Raw genomic sequence first — 20,434 nt, forward strand, 5'->3', positions numbered from 1 at the left:
CCAGACCAGTAGGTACCTGGGGGTAAGCGGGGGTGAGGAAAGGAGAGTGTCAACTGGGATGGGACACAGGAGCGCCTCTGGGCTGGTGGGATGGGTGCCTGGCCCCAACCTCCCTGGCCTTGGCTTGAGCCTCTCCCTCATCTGTCACGAGGCCATATGGTACTCTTCGCTCCATCCTTCCCCACTTAAATCCATCCCTGCCCCCGGGCCATTGCACATCTGCCATCTCAAACCAGAACCCTCATCTCTCCAGTTCTGCATGGCCAGGCTTCACCTCCAGTTTGGTCTGCATGGTGGTTATTCGGTCCATAAAAGAACCACTGAGCTGTATACTGGAGATGGATATATTTTACTACATATGTTTTATCCCTAAACGGAGTTGTTTTTTTTTTTTTTTAAATTCCCAGAAGATTGAACTTCTCTGGTGATTCAGTGGCTTAGACTCCACACTCCCAATGCAGGGAGCCCAACGCGGGGTTCGATCCCTGGTCAGGGAACTAGATCTCACTTGCTGTAAATAAAGACCCTGCATACCGCAGCAAAGGTAGGAGATCCCACATGCCGCAGGGAAGACCTAGTACAGCCAAATAAATAAATAACCAGAGGATCCACTGGATCCAGCCATCTCTAAGGCATGTCAGCTCTATCATTTTATGATTCTCAGAGCCTGGAGAATAATTCTTAGAGTCTGATGCTAGCATCTGAAGGTGGTATGTTTATTTTATTCTTTCTCTTCCCTTTCACTTGCCGAGAGAGGCCCCTTCTCTGGCTTGCTCTCCCTCCCTGACTGCTATGTAAGTCAGTCGGCCACTCCTGGCCTCATCACTCCATCTGCAAAAAAAAGAGGGTCGTGCTGCCAGGACTCGTCTCCAAGAGGGAGAAACATGGTCATGCACGGGAAATGCTCTGAGCATCACAGAGCAAAAATGCTAACTGCATTCCCAGAATTGCTAGCAGATGTCTCTTTGCATGGGGTCAAGTACATTCAGGCAGAATTGCAATTACTACAGCGAGGGTGTAGTTTAAAACTCAAACTTGGCCCATGTGTGTTTCTTCGGTGTCGAGGGATCTAGAGATGGTGGCCATGGAACAAAAGTCATCATGGGAGATGGACAGCCACCGGTTTGACCTGGGAAAGCGCCGGTGCTAGCGTGGCCGCACAGGCTCTCGGGCCAGGACCGAGCTGGGCTCATCCTTGAAGGAGACAGAAGCAGTTCCTGGGCTGGGGCTTCTGCTGACCTTTCAAGGGAAAGAGAACTGAAGCTGGAGTCTGGGGTCCTGCGTTCCAGGGCTGCTTCTGCCTCCAAATGCTGAATGACATTACCCACCAACTTCTCACCTCCAGAGCCCCAGTTTCCCCGCTGTAGTATAAACGGATAGACTAGATCCTATTTAGAGATTCTTTCAGCTAAGTTTGTGCTTAGTCGCTCAGTTGTGTCCTACTCTTTGCGACCCCAAAAACTATAGCCCACCAGGCTCCTCTGTCCATGGGATTTTTCAGGCAAGAATACTGGAGTGGGTTGCCATTTCCCTCTCCAGGGAGAAATGTTTATGAGCTTGTAAACTGCTTACTTCTTAAAGTCAAAATTATACCATGTCCCTCCTTGCTTAAAACCTTATCTACTGCTTCTTATTCAACTTAAAAGTCCAAATCCGTGACCAGATCCTCATAGTTAGATCCCTGCCAATCTCCCCAGCCTTGGCTTGAACCTGTCTCTCATCTGTCACTAGATCCCAGCCATCATGCTCTTCCCTCCAGCCTACAACATTCAGATCCATTTCTGCCCCAGGGCCTTAGTACATCCTGCCCTCTTACCTCGGAACTGTCCCCTCCCTAGCTCTGCACGGCCAACCCTTGCCTGTTTCAGGACCCTGACTCAGAGCTCTGCTCCTCAAAGACCTTCCATGACCAGAGAAGCAGTCCCTCCTTGTGTTTTCTTTTTCTACCTTCATTCCACTGATTAAAACATGGAATCATTGGAGGAACTCGTGGTTTTCTTATTTTCTGTCTTCTGCTCTGCAGTGTTAAGTTCCGTGTGGTCAGCCACGGTGTCTGTCACCATTAAACCCTCTGACATGTACACAGTAGACACTCTGTGTATATCTGCATTTTTTTTCATCCTCTCAGGCAGCACTCCAGAGCTCCTGCTGCTTTCAGAAGCTCATGTCAGAATTTCCCAAAGAAAGAAAATGTTCAGGTACAGAGGACCCCGCAGGTACTGGGACGATGCCAGGCTCTCTATTCTTGTGTCATCTGATTCTCAGCAGAGCCTTCAGAGACAGGATTAGTTGGGTAACTGAGGCTCAGAGCAGTGAAGAGATGTGCCCACAGTCACACACCTGAAGCCCTGAGCTTGGACACAGACGGCTCTGTGCCATCTGTGGGCGGGAGATTCCATCTCTCCAGGCTGTGCTTTTCTTGTCTGTAAAGTGGGGCTAAGGTCTCCTGCCTGTGCTGCAAGCTGTGTCATGATCAAGCAGGATAATCAAGGAGGGACGCTTTGCACACCGGCAACAGCATGCAGCTGCACTGATGTTGAAACGGAGGTTTGCTTTGCCCGTCAGAGTCTGCGCCTGCCCCTCCCAGAGGCAGCCAGTGAGGGGAAAGAGAGCCTTCTGGAGTCAGACTGCCCTGGATTGGAATCCTGCTGCATCCCAGCTCAGAGCTGAGTGCCCTCAGGCACATGATACATGTCTTTGAACTTGAGTCTTCTCTGCAAAATGAGAAGTATAATTCTCTCCCCCACAGCCCCCCCTCCCCCGCCCAAGTAGTTAAGAACATTAAGCGCGATCACCTATGAAAAGGGCTTTATTTCTTCCAAAGCACTGTGCAAATGTTGCTTTTGATGTCCTTTGGCTTCCAGCTCTGATTATATCAACTCCCCGCTAAAGAGAGAGAAAGAGGCCTGTGCAGGTGAAACAGGCAAGGATACTCACTCCACCCCCAGGTAACAAGGCTGGCTGGACTTTATGGGCCTTCACGGCATGCCCAGCACTGCAGGACACCCTCTCAAACAGTCTCCTTGTGTGCTTAGCAGTGCCCTCTGCATCACTTTCAGTCCCATTTAATAGATGGGTAAACTGAACCAGTCACTCCTAAAGGAAATTAACCCTAAATATTCATTGGAAGGACTGATACTGAAGCTGAAGCTCCAATATCTTGGCCACCTGATGTCAAGAGCCGACTCACTGAAAAAGACCCTGATGCTGGGAACGATTAAGGGCAGGAGGAGAAGGGGGAGACAGAAGATGAGATGGTAAGATAGCATCATTGACTCAATGGACATGAGTTTGTGCAAACTCCAGGAGATAGTGAAGGACAGGGAAGTCTGACTTGCTGCAGTCCATGGGGTCACAAAGAGTCAGACACGACTGAGTGACAAGAACAACAATGATAAACTGAGCCTCAGGTAACCTTGCTCAAGCTTCCCTGGCTGCCGTGGGGATGTTTTATCCCTGTGGAGGACTTGGCCAAGCCGGCACCTTCGTTTCTTGTAGAGCGAGATCCAGGGTGACCTGGGACACTGCTCATTCCCGAGGTGGCCCTGCACTCGGGGAGGTGCTGGCCGTGGGCTCCACTCTGCAAGGGACCAAACACAGTAACCCACCCCGAGTGTGGCACCTAGGAATGTGCACACAGAACAGGGAGTGTGCCTGGGGTGGGCAGGACCCAGCTCTGGGCCCCAGGAAGACCTTCCTGTGTGGAGATCCCTGGGGACTCAACACATCACGTTCACCTTGGCCTCCTTAGAGAATCACAGGCCCAGCCTGCCCCCGGCTCCTCCCCATTGCCCAAAGCCCCACCCCCACTCCTGAACAGCCCTCAAGCATCTGGGGGCATCACTCTGTCACCCTTCCCCCCATCACATGCTCACTTCTGATGGTGCCAGTCTTGGCTTCCGTAAGCCATTAGACAAGATTCGTGAAGCAGAGAGAAGGCAAGTGGTGGGGGTAAGAGTTGGCAGAAAGGGACCCTGGGACAGACAGACTCCAGGGGATGGGGAGAGAGGGAGACAGAGAGAGGAGGCAGGCTAGATGAGAGAGGAAGAGAGGCATCGGGATCTGGACGCGAGAGAGGATGTGCAGGCAGACAGAGATGTGAGGACACCCAGGGAGCCGTGGGAGGGAGAAAGATGGACCAGAGGCCCCAGGAAAAGGGGACGGAGAGCCCGAGGGAGAACCTCAGCGGACTCAGGCTCATGCAGCTGGCCTCGTCCCAGAGGGAGCTGTGGGAGGGAGAAAGACGGACCAGAGGCCCCAGGAGAAGCGGACGGAGAGCCCGAGGGAGAACCTCAGCGGACTCAGGCTCATGCAGCTGGCCTCGTCCCAGAGGGTGTCTGGGAAGTGGTTTCCCCTTGCAGGAGGCCAGGGAGGCAGCCTTTGTGGAGGGAGGGCGGGGTGGGAGCCAAGAGACCCAAGTCCGGGACACTAATGCTCTGAACCACGGGGCCACTTGCCCTGGAGATAAAATGAGCAGAAACACATTTGCGTGGCCACCACAGCGTTCACAGCAGCACGGTCTACAACAGCCAAAAACACTGGAAGCCACCTATACCTGCCAGTTCTCCAGAGACACAGAACCAAGAGCAGTTTTATATATATACATGTATATATTTATGTATTTCATATAGATGACATCACACATATCATATGACATATCATATATGTACAATATTACATACGTGTAATAAATCTGTGTGCTTTTCTATCGAGAGATTTCTCTGAAGGAACTGCTTCATGCCATTGTCAGGCTGGCAAGTCCCAAATCTACAAGGTGGGTTGGAAGCTCAGATGGGAGTTGATGCATTCTCGAGGCAGAATTCCTTCTTTCCTGGGAAACCTCAGTTTTTGCTCCTAAGGCCTTTTAATTGATTGGATAAGGCCCTTCTACACACCTAAAGTCAATGGATTGCGAATGGTCTAGCCATGTCTACAAAAGACCTTCAGGGCCACGCCTCGATTGGTGTCAGCTCTGGTCACTGGGTATGACAGCCCTGCCAAGCTGATACATCACACCACCTCATATGGTTTCCTCTGGCTGCTCTAATGAATTACCACAAATGTAGGGGCTTATAGCAAGACACGGTTATTATCTCACAGTTTGGCAAGTCAGAAGTCCTTTGAAATGGGACTCAGCAAAAATCAAGCTGTTAGCAGGGCTGTGTTCCTTTCGGAAACACGAGGGAGAAGCCTCTTCCAGATTAGAGATGCTGCCTGTGTTTCTTGCCTCGTGGTCCCTCTGTCTTCAACGTCAGCCAAGGCCAGCCTGCATCCTCCCGACACTCCCCTCTGTAGTCAAACTCCTCTTTGCCTCTTTTAAGGACCCATGTGATTAGACTGACCCCACCCAGATCATCCAGGATAATCTCCCATCTCAAGACCCTTCACTTGTCTACAAAGTCCCTTTAGCCACGTAAGAAAATAAATTCAGAGGTTCCAGGAGGCATTAGGACCTGGGCATCTTTGGGGGCTCATTACTCTGCCTACCACTCCACCCGGAGGCTCACCACCAGTGGAGGGGGCACATCTTGGTGCCACCACCCACCCAGGGAAATGGACACAGTGTGATCAGAGTTGGGCTGCAGATGGCTTTCCCAGCAAAATCGGATCCCTGACAGCCATCCAGACCCCGTGGAAGGCCCAGAAGAGCTCTCAGGAAATAAGAGTAAGATCAGCTTAGAGCTCCAAAGGACTGTGATGCCTGACAAAGGATTTGCTGGCTCCCTGCACGAGTGTGCTGCACATCTACAGGTTGAGCTACAAGCCTCTCTGTGACCATGTCGGTGGCTGTGTTGCTGTTCAGTCGCTAAGACTCTTTTACGGCCCCATGGACTATAGCCCGCCTGGCTCCTGTGTCCATGGGATTTCCCAGGCAAGAATACTGCAGTGGGTGGCCATTCCCTTCTCTGGGGGATCTTCCTGACCCAGGGTTTGACTCGTGTCTCCTGCACTGGCAGGCGGATTTACCCTTACCTTCATTACTTGTCCTGTGATTCTGATCCCTGGTACCAGTCTGCACCCTAAGCGCTAGCTAAGAGTGTCACATATGGTGGCAGCTTTGTCGGGGCTCCTCCAAGGTCCCCTTTTTGTGTGTTTCTTCCTCCCAAGGCCTGCACCTGCCACCCTCATGAGAAGACTGCGCTTGGGCTGCCAGAGCCCTTTGTCCCCGTGTTTAGGGAACCAGACGTGTCTGGGAGCTTACATTCTCCCCCATATGCTTGGGTGGCCCTCAGCCAGTGTCTGAGGGCATGGGCAGATGTGAGCCCAGCTTTCCTGTCTCAGGTTGAGACAAACTCAGAGATGCAATCTACACCCCAGAGTTGCCGGTGGGGTCGGGGAGCAGCCTCTGCAGGACTCAGCCTGACTTTGCTCCCTTTCTCGGCTTCTTTTCCTTCCCCATTCTGCTCCCATTTCTTACTGGTTTCTTCCTGAATAAATCCCTTATTCACAAATGCTTATCTCGGAGTCTACTTCTGGGGCATCCAGACAAGGATACGTATGTCATCTCATTTAACATCAACCCTTCGAGGTGAACGCTGTGATGATTCCCACATTTCAGATGAGGAAACTGGGGCCAAACAAGTTTAACAATATAAGAACGGGGTGACAGAGGATGAGATGGTTGGATAGCATCACTGACTCAAAGGACATGGGTTTAAACAAGCTCCAGGAGATGGGGAAGGACAGGTAACCCAGGCATGCTGCAGTCCCTGGGGCCGAAAAGAGTCGGACACAACTGAGTGACTGAACAGCAACCAAGTTACAAAGTGGCCGAGTGGGGTTTGAACAGCCGTCAGTCTGAGACCAAGCATTCTGGCCTCCCCTCCTCTCTGTGTGGTGGCTTCCCCAACCCCCGGAGATGTGACAACATGGAGGAAGAGGGCTGGGGAGGGGCGTCTAGTAAAGGACGATGGGGGAAAAGCCCTTGTGGGTCTTGGGCTTCATCGAAGTGAAAAGCAAACACAAACAAACCAGATTCATCATTCGCCAGCTCAGGCACGAAGTGCGATCTGAAGCCCATCTGTCAGGCCTTCTCCAGGGCTGCTTCTCCCGCTTCCCGAGAAGGAACCCTCTGGATTCTCCCCCTCCCAGCCAACGCAAGGCCCAGCTCAGGCAGCGGTTTGCTTTCTCAGCAGAGAAGGGGGCTCTAAGGGGCCGTGGGGGCTGGCAGGTCCTTGCTTGTGTCCGCGGGGCTGAGGTACAAGGCTAGGAAAGGGCTAATGACTTGCTCTTCAGTGCCTTGGTCCCCTCATCTCCCCATGGGGTCCTTTCAAAAGAAAAAAAAATTGTAGACAGATCCCTCTTTGCTCCTAGTCTCGGAGACCCGCCTGGGTTTAAACCTTGGAAACAGAGGCTGATCCCTGGGCTGCACGAGGCTGGGCAGAGGGGGGCAGCAGTAATTAATGATCTCCCAGCTGCCGTCATAAATTCCTTTTCTGTGTGTTATTTACCTGACCAGCAGGTTCCATCTGGGCAGGTGATGGGCAAATCAGCCTCTGCTTTAGATGGGAGAGAGCACTCAATTACAGATGATCCTGAAAGGGGGTGTCTTTATTCTCCTGCAAGTCCCCACATCCCAGAGACCCAGGTGACTTTTAAAGAAGGAAAAATCAAGGCAGAGGTAAGGTGTGGATCCGGGCCGATGTCTGTACATGGCACCTTCTCTGATGCTCCCAGTTCCTCTTCCCTGCTGGCCACCCTTCTGGGTTTACCAGGATCCCCAGCAAATTTAGCCACCATAATTTAAGATTATGTCATGCACCCTCATAAGATGAATCTAGCATAAAAGATAAGATCATTTAACAACTGTTCTAAGGGGGAAAATCAGTCATTAATGAAGTGCTGGGGGTGTAAGAGGAAAGAAGTACTAAGCCTGGAAGGCCAGGGAGGGCTTCCTGGAGGAGGTGGACAGTAACACTCTTGGGGTCAGGGCAGGTACAGGCAAAGGAGGAGTAATTATCATGGAGCTACCATTTGTGGCACGCCAGGCTGGAGGTGGGGGCTTCACTTAGCCGCTAATCATTAACTGAACCCAGCAAGGTAATCTTGGTTAATGATTAATGATTTGGCCCAGTTCACAAAGGCGGTGATGGTGGTGGTTTAGTTGTTCAGTCACGTTCGACTCTTTGTGATCCTATGGACTGTAGCCTGCAAGGCTCCTCTGTCCATGGGATTTTCCAGGCAAGAATACTGAAGTGGGTTGCCCTTTCCTTCTCCAGAGGATCTTCCCAACCCAGGGATCGAATCTGGGTCTCCTGCACTGCAGGTGGATTCTTGCATTGTGGATTCTTCACCAACTGAGCCACCAGGGAAGCCCCAAGGTAATCTTACTAGTCCACTTTATAGATGAAAGAACGGGATGAGAGAGGTTTGGCTACTTGCCCAAGGACACTAAGCCAACAGGAAAGAAAGCTAGGATTTAAGCCCAGGTCCACATGTCCTGCCCTGTGCCCTAAGTCATGAACAGCTGGGCACAGAAGTCAGCAGTAAGGGGCAGACCATGCTGTGGAGCTCCGAGCTGCGAGAGAGTGCTTCTGTTGGAGCAGCATAGGCAGGCCTCCTGGAGGAGGTGTCTTCCAAATGTGGAAGCTTTGGGCCGTCAGAGAAGGGAGGAAGGGCACTCCTGACGGACGGCATTACTGGGGCAAAGGCATAGGGTAGGAGTGCAGAGAGGTGTTAGTGAACAGCCTCACTTAGTAGGTGTCAAAGGGGCACTGCTGGAAAATAAAAGTCCCCAAGATGTTCCACTCAGGTAGTCTGGCTATCTGGGTACTGGAGCTCCCTCTGGTAAGAATCTCTTATCCTGGATCTTTGCTCGATTCATTCCCTTATTTCACTCAGGTCTCTACTCAGATGTTACCTCCTCCAAGAGGCCTTCCTGGACCACTCTGTCTCAGGCAGCTCCCTGCTCCACCAGTTACTCCCTGAAGGAAAGTTCTGGGGGATGCAGACTTTGTTCACTGTTTTCCCAGCATGGAGAATATTGCCCAGCACAGACTGGACATGAACATACATTTGTGTGGTAGCCAAGATATGGAAGCAGCCTAAGTGTCCATCAACAGGTGAACGGATAAAGAAGATGTGGTATATGTCTACAACGGAATATTACTCAGTCACAAAAAGGCTAAAACATTGCCATTTGCAGCGACATGGACGGACCTAGAGATTATCACACCAAGTCAGACAGAGAAAGACAAATGTATGATACAACTTACATGCGGAATCTAAACAAAAAATACAAATCAACTTGTTTACAAAACAGAAACAGGCTCACAGACGGAGAAAAGAAATTTACTACAAAGGAAAGTGGGGAGAGGGATAGATGAGGAGGATGGGATTAACAGACACAGAGTACTGTATATACAACGGTACTTCCCAAGTAGCTCAAATGGTAAAGAATCTGCCTGGAATGTCAGAGACCTGGGTGCAATCCCTGGCCCAGGAAGATCCCCTGGAGGAGGGCACAGCAACCCTTTCCAGTATTCTTGCCTGGAGAATCCCACGGACAGAGGAGCCTGGCGACTACAGTCCATGGGGGCGCAAAGAGTCGGACACAACTGAGCGACTAAGACACAGGCATATACAGAATGGGTAAACAATAAGGATTTACTGTGGGGCACAGGGAGCTGTATCCAATATCTTATAATAACGTATCACGAAAGCGAATCTGAAGCTGTACACCTGAAACTAACACGATACTGTAAATCAACTCTAATTAAAAAAAAAACGGTTGTGACTGACTGAATGAATGAGTAAATGAATGGCCAGACACTCTGATTACCCACTTGCCCAGCAGGACCAGGGAGTGGGGAATGGGCTATATGAATAAGGACAGTGATGGTCAGGTCTGGATTTGTGGGTTGGCTTGTCCCAAAGCCAAGTTCGCGGGTCCCTGGGGCGAACTTGTAACACAGGACATGTAACACCACTCATCAGCGCTAGTGTGCCATGGAGTCCTGACTTTTTTTTTTGAGCCACATCTTCGGAGTCCAGAGCTCTGAGAGCACACACTATCTTTTCATCTGTTCCTGAGGCAGGAGAGAGCCTCTCAACGGGCCTGATGGGGCCGGACAGACTGAGATTCCCGAGGAGCTTGGCTGTTCTGTTTCCTGTGCTCTAAACCAGAGTGGAAAGCCAGTGTCTGGGAAGCCAGAGCTCCGTTGGCCTAGCACAGCGGTAGCACATGGGCATTTAAAAATAAAAACAAAACTATGAATGAGTCAGCAGTATTTAACTGTTGGAAAATATCTCTTTAAAAATCCAAGTTTTGAACTTCTTTGTTCTTTTTTTTATTTGCAGAAGATTTGAAAAACATTGGAACTAAAATGTAGCTTCTCTCCTCGGAGGGAGTGTGTGTTGAAGCTCACCGCAGTGTCTACCCCTCCCAGACAATCAAGTCATGGTTTAAATGCCCATTATCACTGAGCCAGGGCTCCTGGTTTGTTTGTTTATTTATCACTCAACCTACTCACTTATTTGCATTAGCTGCTTGGTCCAAGTCGGAATTCGAGTGATCCCTGGTCTAAGTACCCTTCGCCTCAGTTTCCTCACTTACAGAGTACAAATGATCTTTCCTCCTAAAAGCAAAGAAGAGGAATGAAGGTGGTCAGACTCTGGCTGGTACCTAATTGATGCTCCATAAATATTTCTCCATTCCCTTCCTGTCTGGCTAAACCAGTACAGCCCCTCATCCTCCAATCAGCAAATAAATGCCCAGTAACACCTTTATGCCAAGAGCCGGGCATGACCCTGGGATGCGTCTGAACAACAGATGGACACGTCACTGCCTCCGTGGCACTTCCAGACCATTGTTAAATCAAATCACTATTATTAAATCCAAATCAATCTGTAAATCTGGTTTGAGACATGTGCCATCACAGCAATAAATGGAATGGAATGCGAGAGAAGACGAGGGAGGGCCCCCCGGGCAGGCTGAACACTGAAGAAAGAGAAGGGCCTGCCACGTGCAGAGGCCGGACAAGTGTTCTAAACAGGGAACAGCCTCTGTGGGCCCCTGAGGCAAGACAAGGGCTTGCCCGGCTCCAGGACCTGGCAGGGGGCTGAGGGGGCAGGGATGGCAGGGGACAGGCAAAGGGAACGGTGTGGGTGAAGTGGCCTGGGGAGGAGGGCAGGGCCAGGCTGTCCCGGGAGCAGGGGTCTCACTGTAAGTGCGGCGGGGCACAGAATGCTGGAAGAGGCATGTGGACCCAACCGCCTCACTGAAAAAGGCAGACAGGAGAAATGACACTAGGCAGAGAGTAAAGCCATGCCCTTCACCTGGACTGGCAGAAAGACACCGCCCCCACCCCCGCCACGGCTGACTCACGCTCCGCTCAGAACACAAGCACCTGTGTGTGTCCAGCCACAGGCCACCCGGACGTGAAGAGGCAGACCCACGGGATAAGGGGCTCTGGCTTCAGAGACGGATTTCCAGTTTTAGTTCTGCCTCTATAACCTGCCAGCTGTGTGATCTGGGCAAGTTACTTAACCACTCTGTGCATCTGTTTCCTCATCTCTAAACCTAGGGAGAAGTGAGGCAGCTAAAGCCCTGTGCACAGAAGCTGAGGTGCTAATGTTGCTGACATTTGCAGGCAGCAGACTCGGGGACAATCCCAAACGCCTGCACTTCATGTACTGGTAGACGCAGACATTTGTTTAGCTTTCCGTTCCAGGAAAGCCCTGCTTTCTGCTGTATCCCTCTAACTCTGGAATGTAAAGAGTGATTTATGTCCCCTGTCTCCGTTAAGGGAGATTTTATCATTGTTCCATTTTACTGATGGGAAACAGAGGAGGGAAGTGTCGAAGCTCCAGGCCCGAGGCCCCACAGCCAGCAGAGGAACAGGGTGAGGGCGCAGAGCCTGATTTCCAAGGCCACCTCGCCCTGCACATACTGCAAGACATGCTGAGGAATCGCCCACCTCGAAACACATTAAAGGAAAAACAAGTCCGGCAGGGTCTCCATGTACAAATGGGGAAGCTGAGAATCCATGAAATGGCCTTGTAAAAGAATACAGGCCCCAGGTGACACGGGAAGCCACAAACAATCCGCCCTGACGCATTTCCATCAGGCTCAAGGGCTGATTCAGAGACCTGCCGGAATCCTTAAACAAGTCAGCCAGACCCTGACTCCTGTTCCCAGCTCACGTCCATCAGGAGATCCCCCACAGAAGGGGATTCCTCTTGGGTGCATCAGGTCAGGCAAGGCTAGCCTTCTCCGAGGTGGGGCTCCATCTCTGCAGGTACCTGAGAACCCTGCAGAGAGTACCCAGAGGGGAGAGGTTTGCAACAGGCAGCAAGACCCAGTGAGAAGCGTGAAGGCCCTGAAGTCCACAGATCTGGGTTACCACCCAGCCGCCCACTTCCTCGGTGACGTGAACAGGCCCAGTGACCTCAGTCCTCTCATCTGTGAAATGGGGACAAAAGTCAGCCCTATCTCAGAGGGTGTCCTGAAGATTAAACGATCACTGGGGTAATAATCTGTACAAGCTCCCACAGAAGTTTCTGACACATGGAAGGTGCTGGATAAACCTCTGCCTCCTAATTGGTTGCATTCTAAGAGTCCTTTGGTTTGGAGTTGGAAAGAGATAAAAAAAGCAAACTCTTTGACCATTTTCGGTACTCAGCAGACATCTAGGGTGCTCAGATCAGAACACCCCTGACCTCCCAGTTGGGCCCTGACCAGTGCGTACCCCTCAAAAGGCATTGCTTCATTCTCAGCATCACTTCTAAACCTTGAGTTTGTTCTGATTGTTCAGCTGGCCACACGGAACCACAAGGATCTGCCTGGTGTCTGTCTCCAGGACCAGAGAAGGGCTTACTAAGGACAGGGATGGGTGGATGTTGATTCTACATTCCCAGCAGCAAGCAAAGCCTCTGGTACCAGCTGGTGCCAAATAAATGTCTGTGGCATGAATGGATGAATGAGTGACGGCAACGTCCCTGGGGAAGCATCAGACAGGCAGTCTGTCCTCGCTCAGGCTTCTCCTGAAATGGAACAGTAATCCCCATGATCACTGCATAATAACGAGGGCGCTGGCCTTGTAAGCGCAGGAAGCCCAGCCGTGTTTACACGGCAGCCTCTTCTCACTGGGCTGAGAGGAGCCGGCCTCCGGAATCCCAGGCACAGACCCCAGGGCCCTGGGCTTCCTCTCCCTGCTTTCTCCTTCCTCCCATTGTCCCTGCCTGGCTTCCCACAGCCCCAGGCCAAGGGCCCGGCTCTGAATGGAGGTCACTGAGTGGCCCTGCCGGCCTGAGGTTCTGGGCAGAGCAGAGTGGCCAGTTCCCCTTCTGCGACATTCCTTTCCCAGGGACCCTCCCCGTCACAGCTTGGTTTTCTCAGAAACTGGGAGGCCTCCACTTGCTCTGTCCCTGCCCACAACCCCAGCTGGCTGGTAGTCCACTCTGGAGGCCCCCAGGAAGCCAACTGATTAGCTGAAGTGGGGATGATGCCACAAAGCTCCAGGCCAAATAAGTAACCAGGGCTGGTAACTTCAAATGCTAAATAAGGACCCTAGAAAGGGCATGGAATGCCCTTTGTGGGGAGGGGCGTACCAAGCCCTCCCCACACCCCCGGCAGAGGGGAAACTCCATGGAGGAAGAAGGCATGTGAAAGCACCAGGAGTCTATGGCTTTCTTAGAACTCAGGCTGCTCAGAGAAACTCAGAGGCCTTAACTCCAAACCCTGGACTGGAGGTGGTGAGGCTGGTTTTCCACTGGGGGAAGACCCAGAAGACAGGAGGCAGGGGGTGGCAGGTGGGGCTCAGCACCAAGCCTCATCTTCTAATTGATTTACAGCCGCTGCCACAGAGCAGAGCTCCCGTGGCTGTCAGAGACAGGCAAGAAACACGCCTCATTGATCCTGGTCTTCCAGTGCGAGTGTGATGGGGACACCCAGCCCCCAGGGGCTGACTTCTTTCCCCCCTCCCCATCTTGCCCAGCTCCAGCTCCTTTGACTCCAATGCTATGCTGTGCTAAGTCACTTCAGTCGTGTCCCACTCTGTGCGACCCCATAGACAGCAGCCCACCAGGCTCCCCCATCCATGGGATTCTCCAGGCAAGAACACTGGAGTGGACCCTCTCTAATTGTCACAGAGAGGGATGGAAAATGCGGAAGACAAGATCTCCAGTCAGTTCAGTTCAGTCGCTCAGTCGTGTCCAACTCTTTACGACCCCATGAACTGCAGCATGCCAGACCTCCCTGTCCATCACTAACTCCCAGAGTCCACCCAAACCCATGTCCATTGAGTCAGTGATGCCATCCACCCATCTCATCCTCTGTCGTCCCCTTCTCCTCCTGCCCTCAATCTTTCCCAGCATCAGGGTCTTTTCAAATGAGTCAGCTCTTCGCATCAGGTGGCCAAAGTACTGGAGTTTCAGCTTCAACATCAGTCCTTCCAATGAACACCCAGGACTGATCTCCTTTAGAATGGACTGGTTGGATCTCGTTGCAGTCCAAGGGACTCTCAAGAGTCTTCTCCAATACCACAGTTCAAAAGCATCAATTCTTCAGTGCTCAGCTTTCTTTATAGTCCCACTCTCACATCCATACATGACCACTGGAAAAACCATAGCCTTGACTAGACGGACCTTTGTTGGCAAAGTAATGTCTCTGCTTTTGAATATGCTATCTAGGTTGGTCATAACTTTCCTTCCAAGGAGTAAGCATCTTTTAATTTCATGGCTTCAATCACCATCTGCAGTGATTTTGGAGCCCAAAAAAATAAAGTCAGCCACTGTTTCCCGTCTATTTGCCATGAAGTGATGGGACTGGATGCCATGATCTTAGTTTTCTGAATGTTGAGCTTTAAGCCAACTTTTTCACTCTCCTCTTTCACTTTCATCAAGAGGCTCTTTAGTTTTTCTTCACTTTCTGCCAAAAGGGTGGTGTCATCTGCATATCTGAGGTTATTGATATTTCTCCCGGCAATCTTGATTTCAGCTTGTGCTTCTTCCAGCCCAGTGTTTCTCATGATGTACTCTGCATAAAAGTTTAAAAAGCAGGGTGACAATATACAGCCTTGATGTACTCCTTTTCTTATTTGGAACCAGTCTGTTGTTCCATGTCCAGTTCTAACTGTTGCTTCCTGACCTGCATACAGGTTTCTCAAGAGGCAGGTCAGGTGGTCTGGTATTCCCATCTCTTTCAGAATTTTCCACAGTTCATTGTGATCCACACAGTCAAAGGCTTTGGCATAGTCAATAAAGCAGAAATAGATGTTTTTCTGGAACTCTCTTGCTTTTTCCATGATCCAGCGGATATTGGCAATTTGATCTCTGGTTCCTCTGCCTTTTCTAAAACCAGCTTGAACATCTGGAAGTTCACGGTTCACGTACTGCTGAAGTCTGGCTTGGAGAATTTTGAGCATTACTTTACTAGTGTGTGAGATGAGTGCAATTGTGTGGTAGTTTGAGCATTCTTTGGCATTGCCTTTCTTTGAGATTGGAATGAAAACTGCCCTTTTCCAGTCCTGTGGCCACTGCTGAGTTTTCCAAATTTGCTAGCGTATTGAGTGCAGCACTTTCACAGCATCATCTTTCAGGATTTGAAATAGCTCAACTGGAATTCTCTCACCTCCACTAGCTTTGTTCATAGTGATGCTTCCTAAGGCCCACTTGACTTCACATTCCAGGATGTCTGGGTCTAGGTGAGTGATTACACCATCATGATTATCTGGGTCATGAGGATATTTTTTGTACAGTTCTTCTGTGTATTCTTGCCACCTCTTCTTAAGATCTTCTGCTTCTGTTAGGTCCATACCATTTCTGTCCTTTATTGAGCCCATCTTTGCATGAAATGTTCCCTTGGTATCTCTAATTTTCTTGAAGAGATCTCTAGTCTTTCCCATTCTATTGTTTTCTTTGCACTGATCACTGAGGAAGGCTTTCTTATCTCTCCTTGCTATTCTTTGGAACTCTGCATTCAAATGGGTATATCTTTCCTTTTCTGCTTTGCTTTTCACTTCCCTTCTTTTCACAGCTATTTGTAAGGCCTGCTCAGACAGCCATTTTGCTTTTTTGCATTTCTTTTTCTTGGGGATGGTCTTGATTCCTATCTCTTGTACAATGTCATGAACCTCCGTCCATAGTTCATCAGGCACTCTGTCTATCAGATCTAGTCCCTTAAATCTATTTCTCACTTCCACTGTATAGTCATAAGGGATTTGATTTAGGTCATACCTGAATGGTCTAGTGGTAACTTGGACTGGCAGGACTTAATATTATAGAAGTGGGTAAACAGAGGCCCAGATCAATGACTTAGCTCTCTTTTGCCCTCAGGAGCAAGGCCTGGGCTTCATTTGGAGTCTAACATTTTCTTGGTTAGTTAGATTGTGTCTCCTCAAACTGTTGGAAGGTGCTCCTCAGAGAGCTGAAAAGAGTTGCAATTCCAGTGCAGAGAGATTGGCTATTCCAAACACTCATGCTCTCCTTCTAGAGTGAAGAACTATGGCTGGAAAAAGCCTGCTCAGCCAGGAACTACATTTCCCAGGCTCCCTTGCACCTTTGGGGCCACGTGAGTCATTTCCACCAATGGGAGTGGAAGTGATGTGAACCCTCCTAGTCCAATGTGATGAGGAAGCAGATGGACCCTCTCTACCTTTCCGTCTTCTTTCCATGGTGACCTTGGAAGCCACATGTTGAAGATGAAGGGAAATAGCAGCCCTCAATTCTGTATGATAAGCCACCTTCCACTTTCACTGAACTGTTGCTGAGCAAGAAATAATTTTGTATTGTGTTAAACTACTGAAATTCAGGCTTTACCTCTTATAGCACTCAGTATTGCCCTAACCAATACACTAGTCTTAGGTTCTCAATTATTACAACCATCTCATCTATAACCACTATTGAGAATCCTGGGAAAGACTCTGGAAACCCCAAGGGTTCAGCTAGAAGTCTGTTTAATTCAGGAAACATTTACTGAGCATTTCCTATGCCTTGCCCTGTCTCACCAACGTGTAAAAAGTTCTCTGGTAAACCCATTACTTTATCTCCACCCCCATGCACAGCGATGATTCTTTCCTCCCTTTTGAAGCCATACCTCTCACTGGAGTTGTCTGTACCTCTTGTCACCATTTCTGCATCTTCCACTCACTTCTCAACCCCCTCCAGTTTAGCCTACATTCCAGCTCTCCTAAGAAAGAGAACCAGCAAACATCCTCTGTCTATAGTCTGGGGTACCTTGACTTCTTGAAATCTCAATTCCTGCATCAAATGGCCTCCCCTTTCAGGAGCACAGCTGTGCATACAACTTGTCTACAAAGCTGACTCCTTCTGACCCTCATGACAGCTCAAAAGATCATTCAGCATTTCTAGAAATTCCTAGAAATATGTGTTAGGCAACATTCTAGAAAAGCAAGAAGAGGTAAAAAAGAAACCATCCTTGCCCTTGAGAAACTTTCAGTCCAGGTAGGGTAATATAGCCCCACTTTTCAGATGAGGAAACTGAGGCTCAGAAAAGCTAAGTGTCTAAAATAACATAGCTGATTGGTGACATCTTGCCCATTGACCCAACACATTGGAATCATCTGAAAAAGAAGATCAACAAAGATGATGTACTTCCTTCAAAAGACCAAAAGCAGAATTTCCAAATGGAGACAAAGAAAAGAAATTGAACAATCCCAGGTTCAGATTCTCTTCTACTTTATTTTATAATGTGTAATATTCTAATAAAATCAAGTGCTCTTAAGCAGCCCCAAATGAGATCTAAGGAGATGTTTTAATTTTAGCTCCACGCCAAATAGCCCAATATTATATTCTTAAAATTATTTAACTAATTATGAAATTACTAAAAGGTTACATCCCTTCTCTGTGCTTCAGTTTCCCCTTGGGAATGATAAAGAGCTAACCTAACAGTCACTCGGGCTCCCTGCAGTCTTCAGTGTCTGTGACTCTAGAGTTCTCTTGCTTGCTGATGGAGGAACTGCCTCCCCAGTCCACCTGCCCCTACTGATAAGTGAACATCCTACTGAGTGTTTATCCAGCGTGACACAGAGTGGTCATATATCTTTTATAACAAACCTAAGAAGTAAGGGCTATCACTTTATTGAAGAGGATACCAAGATGCAGCCAAGTTTAAGTAAATGGCCCAGGGATGCACAGCAAGTAGGTGGTCAAACCAGGATCCAAATCCAGATAGTCAAGCTCTCAAGGGCTATGTTGGCAAGACCCACAGTCCCATCTATCCACAAAAGGCTTTGCCTGTAGCTTCTGAAGAGTGGACGGCAGACCACAGGACCCCACCTCACCGTCCACAGCCGACAGCATCAAGAAGGACGCCTGGCCCGGGGCAGCCCACTCTTTAACCACTGGCAGTACCAGGCACAGCCTGCTGGGGAAGGCATTCAGGCAGGCTTGCCCAGGGAAGCTCCAACGGCCCTTGGTCATGAGACTGAAATCCAAGAGAACGCAGGGTCCCCTCACCAGGATCAGAGTCCAAATCAGCAGCCACTGCTAGTCAAAGCCACGAGAGCGTAGAGCTGCCCTGAAGGGCCCGATGGGAGTTTAGAATTCTTCAGATGTTTCTCTGGATCTAGGAGCTTAGAAGTGGCCCACTTCGGCTCCTCAGATTGCCTTGAACTCTGGATATGTCTCGACAGCCACCTCCCTCGAGTGGCTCTGGGGCACGTGGTCCTCTATCCCCCCACCCCCAACCCCACCCCGCAAACAGCTTGCTAAAACCAGCACCTCTGAGCAAACCAACTCCCTTTCTGCTTGCCAGACACCTTCGTTGGGTCTGCCGGCACCTTTACAAAACCAACACGCTCCTTATAAGTAAGCCATTGGCTCAGGCACTGGACTTTTCTGTAACACAGAGATTTGTGCTGTCACAATATTTACTGTAATAGGATTTGACAAATAGAGCAGTGGTGTGAGAGACAGTCTGTATAAAAGGGGGAAAAAATAGAGAGAGAAAGGAGGCGCTTTTTTTTTTTTAATAACCCTTCCTAGCTCAAGAAAATGGAAAAAGCAGAGTGCCTAACAGAGGGGAGAAAAGTCAATTAAATCATGATAATTACTTCCGCTGCCATGCCCGAGAGCAGCATGAGCGTCTATTAATTAGGATTTCCATGTTGACTGTGGCCGTTTGACTTCAACGAGACTGTCAGTGGGCTCAGTAATAACAGTTCTCCTGGAGAGCGAATGTGCGAAAATATTTTCACCCTGACAATTAGCAGTTTTAAAGAACCCAAGACACACACACACACACACACACAGAACTGGGTTCCCTGGGCCCCTGTGATTAGCATGAAATGTAACCCCCACCTCCAACTCCAGAAGTCAAGATACTCCAACCCACTCCTTATAATTAGCAGCTCCTCCCCGGTCTCTAATTAGCACTAAGATGCTTCTGAGGGTGCAAATTCCTACACAGGAGCACAGACCAGGAGGCTGAAGGAAGTGGCATGGTTCTCTTGTCCAGACCACTGCCTCTGGCAAGAGCAGCCCCAACCACTCAGGAGAAGAGCCAGTTTTAAGGCAACACTGAAGGAAGGACGTTCAGCAAAACTTGACTCCATCCTCAGAACCACATTCACATCTAGAAACCAGAAGCTTCAGTACCGGTGGGTGTTCTAAACCATCCACAGAACCTGGGTCTGAGATGATGCTCCCTGTTCAGACAGGCAAAGGCCTGCAGCATCTGCTCACGAGGGGCTGTCCAGCCTGTCTCTAGAATATCAGGGTCAGGACCACTGTGAGAAATGCTAGGCCACTTGGCAAATGGAGAAACTGAGGCTCAGGGAAAGCAGAGCATGTGCTTTCATTTGCAGGACCAGGACTCAGGCCTAGGCCTCTTGAGTCCCAGCTGGGTCTCAGACAAATGCAGGACACTGGGCCAACCATGCCAAAAAGCCCGTGCCACCTCCCCACCTGACCTGATGAGCTGGAAACAGAGAACCCTGGCTGGGAGCCTGGGTGGGGGGCCCTGCCACGTGCCCTCTGGCCCCCTGGTGGGGCTGAGCCAGGAAATCCTCCAGCTCTGGGGCCCCAGGCTTGCCCCAGCCTCAGAGCCCTGGGCAGAGGAAGGTCAGGGTCAGGGCCCAGGAGAGCTGTGTCCTGGAGGATGTATAGAAATAGCGTCCCCTGCTTGGGCAGGGCTCGCGGAGGGAAATGGGCTTTCCTGTCATTCACCGTCTATCCTGCACCAGCCAAGTCAAACAACGGAGACTCGCCCACATCACACACCTAGCCAGAGGCAAAACCTGGATATCCTGACTGGCAGGCTACTGCTCCCAGCCATCCTAGCCTAAAACATACTTACGGCTAAAAGGAACAGATATGAGCACTCAGCGTGGAAAGAACTGGAAGTCTGCGGACAGACTCTCTGGCTTCTTGCATGGATGGATGATCTCACTATGGGCCTCCCCTCTCTGGCTTCAGCCAGCCCGTGTACAAAGCAGGTACCTCTAGGGATCGTTGGCAGGTTGGATATAAGCGA

The 20,434-nt window shown here is 50.0% G+C and overlaps 1 protein-coding gene across 8 annotated transcripts in view; it reads right to left on the minus strand.

The window, feature by feature from the left end:
* Positions 1–20,434, minus strand: part of TSPAN18 (tetraspanin 18) — a 216,331-nt gene that overhangs the window by 98,253 nt on the left and 97,644 nt on the right. For 2 of the 8 annotated variants that reach the window (XM_070383510.1, XM_070383511.1), the window contains one exon: positions 10,473–10,577. The exons of the other annotated variants lie outside the window; for them this stretch is intronic. The gene's annotated coding sequence lies outside the window, so the exon portion shown is untranslated. The remainder of the gene's footprint in view (positions 1–10,472; positions 10,578–20,434) is intronic. 8 annotated transcript variants of the gene reach the window in all.

The sequence above is a fragment of the Bos mutus genome, chromosome 15 (genome assembly GCF_027580195.1).
Source record: "Bos mutus isolate GX-2022 chromosome 15, NWIPB_WYAK_1.1, whole genome shotgun sequence".
Taxonomy (NCBI): Eukaryota; Metazoa; Chordata; class Mammalia; order Artiodactyla; family Bovidae; genus Bos; species Bos mutus.